General features: G+C 45.9%; 1 pseudogene; it reads left to right on the forward strand.

Moving 5' to 3' along the window:
- The first annotated feature begins 1111 nt into the window (after positions 1-1111).
- On the forward strand, positions 1112-1317 carry LOC142259375 (U2 spliceosomal RNA; annotated as a pseudogene).
- Positions 1318-5888: the final 4571 nt, after the last annotated feature.

A 5888-nucleotide genomic window follows, 5' to 3' on the forward strand; every position in this document is an offset into this window, starting at 1 on the left:
GGCAAATCGGAGCAGCTTAATCTTTTGCTCTCCGCAGTTCAACACTCTCATGGGCACTCTTCCCTTCCATATTAATGAATAAAACTATGATGTAAATAGCATATAGATACCCCACAAATGCAGATAAAAGTAGGTTATGGGAAAAGGGGGAAGAGAGAAACAGGAAAATAGTGGAATAAAGTATAACTTCCAGGTGGGAGAGGAAATGGCAGCACAGCCAGTGGAGGTGAAGCAAGGGGAGCCTGCAACTAAAGAGTTGAGAGCGTTATCACATGGTGACTGAGCCTGATTGTAACGGGAGCATAGAGGTGCCGATCCTGTCTTACCTGCGTTGGTGTAGAAGTGGGTGTCCTGTGGTGGAGTCAGCTATGTGCAGTGGTGGCCGTGGGTTCTTTTATGTGCGACCGTAGTAATAGCTGTGCCCACTTCCTGTATGGGAGTGGAATGCAGTGAGGCTAATGGAACGCACGCCTGCGCATTTGTGTTTAACGTCGCGCATGTGCAGAACGGAGAAAAGGCTGCGCTCACTTCCTAATGAAAGGGAGTGAGACGCAGCTGGGAAGGGAAGGGAAAAGATTAGGGTTTGGGGATGATGAAAGGGCTTTCTACGGGCAAGGATGGCAAAGGGTGGCAGTGACGGAAAGTCAGGCAGATGGTCCTGTCCTGTCCTGTCCGTCCGTCTTTTTGTATCATGAATTGGAAAGACTGCAAGGGGGAGGGGAGGTGCTTGTGCCCAAAAGGAGGAGTTATTCAGATTCATTGCAGTGGGCGGCGGCTGCAAAAAGTACCATTCTCCTTGTTTTTGCTCTGCAAAACAGCCTTTTCAAGGGTTTGGCTTGGGTGACAAAATGTCTTCTGTAGGCGTGGGTTTGTCTCCCTCTCCCTAAGATGTGTCCGGTATAGGCCAGGGTGCCACTCAAGGCCGTAACCAATTCGGGTTATAGCTTCTCAGCCTTTTGGCTAAGATCAAGTGTAGTTTCGGAGGACGCTACCTTGGTCGGTACTGGAAGGTGCCTGGGATTGCACGTCTGCCGGCCTTGAGGGAGTGTGTGCGCCTTCTGGTGACACATAGCCCTCTTGTGCCTGGACGGTTCCCAGGCAACGGGAGGCGATCACCTTTGTTATTTTGAAGTCCTACTGATAAACAGAAAAAAAAAAAATTAAATCTGTTCTTATCAGTTTAATATCTGATACGTCCCCTCTCTAGGGACCATATATTAAATGGATTTTTAGAACAAGGAGATGGAAAAAATCTTGCTCTGTCCACTCCACGCATTGACCTGGTATTGCAGTACCTCCAGGACCGGTGCACCCCTTCTTAACCGAGTTTCCAAAAGCAGAACTCAATTCACCTGATTCAAATGAGCCTCATTAGTGAATTGAAAGAAAGCAAAAACTTTATATGCACCTCAATTTGGCCAATTCACTTTTCACACTTTCACCCTTTTTTTTTATCTTTCACACCTTTTACTTGCTTTATTGATGCAAAAGCTGTGCCAAATAGCAAACTCATCTCCACTCAACTTGACCAACTCTGCTATGTCCCGTGCAGTATCTTATTCTCAGTCTTATCTAGATCATTTGCAATTGAATAGAATAGATCCCTTTTGGACACATTGGATTCAGCTGCTGCAGTGACTGCAGGTGTTAGAAGATGCAGACTTGGCATCAGGTGCTGGCTATCAGATTCCACTCCAATTAAAGCTTCCATTGTTTTTCGGTGTTTTCTTTAAGCAATGATGATGTCTTTAGTGATCTGTTGGCTCCCTCTCCTGGAGGAAGAGTTTGCTTGCTCTTGGACTTTCAAAAAGAGAGGTCATGATAGACATTTAGCTTCTGAGCCCAATTGGGGACAGTCATGGGTGATGAATGTTTTGCAACCTGCTGCGAAGCCTGATACCGCAATATAAGGAACGTCAAATACTAAGAATGGGCGGCCTATGAAAGAATTAGTACTTTCATTAAGCATACTTAAACGGCTAATTGGGAATAGACAAACTGTAAAAAGCCCTCTGAGAAAGCCCCTCTCTATCCTTTGTCAGTAAGCTTTTCTGTAGTCTGCCTGTTGATGTATTTTCCGTTTGAACAGTGCACAACATGAAGTGACGGAACACTGGCTTGTCACAATGTCCCCCGCTGACATCACAATAGCGCTGCTGCCTAGAAAGCCAGCTGCGCAGCAGAAGTTGCTCTTTGGGTGGGATGGTGGGCTAATGTATCTATTCCTGCTTGGTGAGAGTTTGACATGATCTAGAGCAACGAGTTCCAGCGGCTAGCGGTTGATTATTGGCTGTAATGGGGCTTTCTGGCTGGTGCTAGCCTTTCTTCTTAGCACACAGGAACCACAATCCCTACACCATGCTTCGATGGATTCTCTCATCCCAGCCCAGTAAAACTACATATTTCACACAGTTATAGGCAGCCCATGGGCATTCACCTGGATTAAAACCCATAACAGCTCATAGACCAAACAATCAATCTACCACTGGACCAAAGACAGGAAGCTAAATCCACTGCCTGCGGTAACTAACTTAATCCTATAGGCTACTCACACAACAAACCCAAGAGAAAGGAAAAAAACATGGCTTCGATTATCCATCCAATGAAAACGCATAACCATTGTGAGCCATTGGACAATGCAATTGCACACATGGTGACATGGTGCACGGCCCAATGAATCAAGTCTGTACTTCATATTCACGGTTTAAGCCCTTGGGTTTTAATGTGTCCAGAGTACATATCCAGAAAGATTCCCTTTTTTTGTGCTAAGCACAAGTCAACAATACATTGTAAGCAGATTCTATTACCAGTCCCACACCATTTTGTGACGCATAATCACACAGTGGCCCAATTAAGATTCCAAGTCATCGAACATGTCCCAGCCATACGCAGAGGAGGCAATAGAATTAGGAAGCTCAAAGAAAGGGAATCTTTCTGGATATATACTCTGGGCACGTTGGAACCCAAGGGCTTAAACCATGAATATGAAGAACCGACTTGATTCATTGGGCCGTGCACATTTTTTCTAACGCCCGGTTCTTTTTCGTGTTCACACTATATATGGTTCCACTATGTATGGAGTTCCATTCTTCCTTGTTTTTTATTTGTCATGTTTGTCATGTCTGATCAACTGGTTACATTATGTCTGATTACCTTGTCTAACAGTTTTTTCTCCCCTTTCTTTACCTTCCATGTTCCCATAGTCACGTGAAATATCCCTGTTGCACTTGATTACGGCTCACTATTCACTATAGGATGTCTTATATCTAACATCACACTCTCACCCATCAGCACTCTATAGGTTTGTATAAGGTATGCGCTTACACATCCGGTCCTCCATAGGTATTTCCACTTATGTAACACTATCCCTATGATCACTCATAACTCATACCCTTGTAGTCAATTACAGCCTCCTCTCTCCCCCCCTCCCCTTCTCCCTTTCCATCTATAATTTTGCCATATATACTAGCAAACACTCAGTGTACCTAGTGGCATCCTATTCGTGGCTATTTGACCTCGCTATAGTCCCACTAGTGCCAAGACATTTGCAGAGCGCATCTGCCTGCGTTGCACACTCCAACTAATTATAAGTAAGCCATTATACTAGCAAACACTCAGTGTACCTAGTGGCATCCTATACGTGGCTATTGGACTTTGCTATAGTCCCACTAGTGCCAAGACATTTGCAGAGCGCATCTGCCTGCGTTGCACACTCCAACTAATTTTAACTTAGCCATTATACTAGCAAACACTCAGTGTACCTAGTGGCATCCTATACGTGGCTATTGGACTTTGCTATAGTCCCACTAGTGCCAAGACATTTGCAGAGCGCATCTGCCTGCGTTGCACACTCCAACTAATTATAAGTAAGCCATTATACTAGCAAACACTCAGTGTACCTAGTGGCATCCTATACGTGGCTATTGGACTTTGCTATAGTCCCACTAGTGCCAAGACATTTGCAGAGCGCATCTGCCTGCGTTGCACACTCCAACTAATTTTAACTTAGCCATTATACTAGCAAACACTCAGTGTACCTAGTGGCATCCTATACGTGGCTATTGGACTTTGCTATAGTCCCACTAGTGCCAAGACATTTGCAGAGCGCATCTGCCTGCGTTGCACACTCCAACTCATTATAACTAAGTTGCATTGTCAGGGATATTTATTCTTTATTATTCTGCTGTTAATAAAGCTAGACCACCACTGCAATCTTCACCACCTCTCAATTTTTACTACCACATTTTCAGTCCACAATCTTGTCGCAATCAACATGAGTGGCAAAATGACAGATGCTGGTGGAAAGGGGAAGAGGCGTGGTGGAAAAGGCAAAAAAGGTTTTGTCTGTGGGGAAAGTGGCAAAGCTCCATTATCATCTGCTGAAGATAGACCATCTACCAGCAAAAGTAAGATGTCTACTACTTACCGTGGACAATCCGATGTGCTCCCTTTTTTACGGACACGAACAACAGGAAGAAAGGTAGATGATGGGCAAAAAAGGAAAATGCTTGAATGGATCTCAAGTGGTCCAACAAGTGCCCTCTCAGCCACTTCAAGTACCGCATCCAAAAAACACCAGTCCTCTGAGTTGTCATCCCAATCACACTTGATTTCTCCCAGCTCTGAAGTCTCCATCAGCCCTGCACAGTATGGTGGAACTGAGATGGCTGAGTCTGCAGAGCTGTTCAGTCACACTATAGCCTGGGAATCAGAGGTCTGCTCCCAAGCTACAGTGAGTACAGAACAGGAAATGGTCTGCAGTGATGCCCAGAACCTTTGTGACTCTGATTCAGGCCGTGAGGACCAAGTTTCTGAGCATAATGTTGACCCTTTGTCACAAACTGTAACACCTGTGGTTATAGACAATGAGGAACATACTGATGAAGATGAGACGCAGATACCCGATTGGGATGACAACTTAAATATTCGGTCAGGGCAAGAAGAGGCTCGGTCTGAGGGGGAGGGGAGTGCAAACACAACAATTGATGATGAAGTTCTAGATCCCACCTACTGTCAACCCCCAGTCAGGCACTCGAGGAGGTCAACAGAGGCGGTGGAGGAGGATGCAACCGACGACGAAGTTACCTTGCGCCTTCCTGGACAGAGTCGGAGCACTGGTAGCACGTCTACAACTGCATCCTCAGCCACCACTCTGCCTATGAGCATTATTCGGGGTGGATCAACAGGTCGCATGGCCTCTAAGCCTTGCCTAGCCTGGTCCTTTTTTGACATAGAAAAAGATCGCCCAAATCATGTGATATGTAAAATTTGTCATGATTCTCTTAGTAGAGGTCAAAACCTCAGCAGTTTGACAACTTCTTCCATGAATCGTCACATGAATAAATATCATAGGTCCCGGTGGGAAGCTCACTGTGCTGCAATGCTGCAAGAGCGAACCATCCACCGCCCGCCCCTTCCAGTGCATCCGCGCGCTCTTCATCTTCTAGGACTGTGGGGACAGCTGTCACACCTGTTTTTCCACGCCAAACTTCCACCACTGTAACCGCAACAGGCAGTTTGCTTGTAAGGTCGTCAGTTGGTTTGGAAGGGGAAACAAGTGAGTGTGTACAGCTCTCTCAGACATCGATAGCACCAACGTTGGATGAAGGCAACATCATGTCTCCGCCTGCACTTTCCTCACAAACCTGCATTTTTCCAGGGACACCCTACTCAACACCGTCTACACACAGCAGCCAGATCTCTGTCCCTCAGATGTGGTCAAATAAAAGGCCACTTCCTCCGACCCATGACAAAGCTAAGAGGTTGACTCTATCCCTCTGTAAGCTGTTGGCTACCGAAATGCTGCCTTTCCGCCTAGTGGACACACAGGATTTTAGAGACCTTATGTCTGTCGCTGTGCCCCAGTACCAGATGCCTAGTCGCCACTA

Source organism: Anomaloglossus baeobatrachus (genome assembly GCF_048569485.1).
Source record: "Anomaloglossus baeobatrachus isolate aAnoBae1 chromosome 7 unlocalized genomic scaffold, aAnoBae1.hap1 SUPER_7_unloc_1, whole genome shotgun sequence".
Lineage (NCBI taxonomy): Eukaryota > Metazoa > Chordata > Amphibia > Anura > Aromobatidae > Anomaloglossus > Anomaloglossus baeobatrachus.